The sequence below is a fragment of the Dermacentor albipictus genome, chromosome 7, assembly GCF_038994185.2.
Source record: "Dermacentor albipictus isolate Rhodes 1998 colony chromosome 7, USDA_Dalb.pri_finalv2, whole genome shotgun sequence".
NCBI classification, from domain to species: domain Eukaryota; kingdom Metazoa; phylum Arthropoda; class Arachnida; order Ixodida; family Ixodidae; genus Dermacentor; species Dermacentor albipictus.
The window spans coordinates 45,380,812-45,382,418 of NC_091827.1; the positions used below are offsets into that span (position 1 = coordinate 45,380,812).

A 1,607-nucleotide genomic window follows, 5' to 3' on the forward strand; every position below is an offset into this window, starting at 1 on the left:
GGCATGCTTCACTACCCTATTGTTTCTTATTAGGGGCGCATATTACAACATGATATAGAACTACAGATATGTGCAATTAGACTGCCCCGTTGCCGCATGTACCGTTTAAGCATTGTATAACTGATTCCTACATGGTTACGTGATGATACAAGTTGTGTACCTCACAATTGTCTTTCCCGCTGTCCATACACTAGTGATGGTTCCAACAGGTTTGTTATAAATCCTCATCGTGTTTATTGTTTGAACTCGCTTGCCTGTGCGCAGTCTGCATGTTTGTGGTGCACAGTCTACACTTGTGTGAAAACTACCTATTGTATAAGACCTACGCACACTTTGTTAGTATGTAATCATGTTCACCACCGAGAATTGGTACAATAAAATTCCCTTTGTGAAGTTTTTACATGGAAACTTGCTAAGAAACTCTTGAACTTAGATATATCAAAGAAATCCCCAAGACGAACGCGAATACAAATGTTAATAAGAATTATATTAATGATGCATATATGGAATAGAAGAAGTCTTGCCGAAACATCGCGGCAACCTGGGAGGGCGACATTTCCAACCGTAAGAAAAACGAGAATACACGTGTGGAAAGAGCTAAATGCTCAAACAACCACAAAGAACAAAGATTTCTTGAAAGTGGCACACCCGTTGTATTTTTGAAAGAAAAGGCCAGCTTGAAACGAACATTGTCATATTCTAAAAAAAACTCAAGTTATATATATATTGAATGTGTAACCACATAATCATCTACGTTATCAATGCGTCCTACGGAAAAAAAAACTATCTCGCATGACTAAACATTATATAACGATTCCATACCATGTGATGATGTAAACACGGTACATCAGTGTTTTGTTACATGTGCTTTTGTCAAATAAAATTCCCTTTGTGTAGTTTTTGCACCTATACAGCTTTAGCCTTCTATATTACTAAGACCACTAACTAGTATTTTTAGCCATTTGTTTACCTTTTAGAATGTACACCTTTTTATTCGTTTTTTCCTTGGTTCTGCAACCCCATGTTTTGATGTTCTGTAATTAACACAATAAAAAATTCTGTTCTTATCAGCTTAATATCTGATACGGGTCCTATTTGGACCCTAGATATTAAACTTACTTTTGGAATGGGGCGGAGTGCTTGAAGCTTGCTTCACCTCCGCCACGGTTTGGCCCGGTATTGCACTGCCTCTGAGATCGGCCCACTCACCCCTACGGGGGTGGGAAAACTTTGTTCAATTCAAAATCAGACTCAAATTACATGATGACACATTATATGGTGTCACAATGGAGGCAAGCTGTCAATCAAGGTTTCATTTGCCCCCCGCTAATTTTTCAAAGGCTCAGCCACTGCACGACTACGCAATGCGGGAAAGCAAACCTTCAATTTTTAAGAGGGGGCAGGCTATATTTGTACACGTTACAGAAAAACCTGGAATAGTTAACGGTAACACGTTCTCGATTTTTCTAGCGCTATGTATCTTAAACCTGAGAGCGATCACCGTTAATGTGCATGGCTTTTCTACAGTCGTGAATTTTCGTAAAGAGGGTATCGGCGCTCTGAGACAAGGCTTCCGAACGTACCCTCATCGACCGCCCCGGTCGACG

General features: G+C 40.0%; 1 non-coding gene across 1 annotated transcript; it reads left to right on the top strand.

Annotated features, from left to right (window-relative positions):
- Nucleotides 1–1,025: 1,025 nt before the first annotated feature.
- LOC139048188 (U2 spliceosomal RNA) lies at nucleotides 1,026–1,210 on the top strand. The gene has a single exon (XR_011507619.1). It is a non-coding gene; the product is annotated as a U2 spliceosomal RNA (small nuclear RNA).
- The last annotated feature ends 397 nt before the right edge of the window (nucleotides 1,211–1,607 follow it).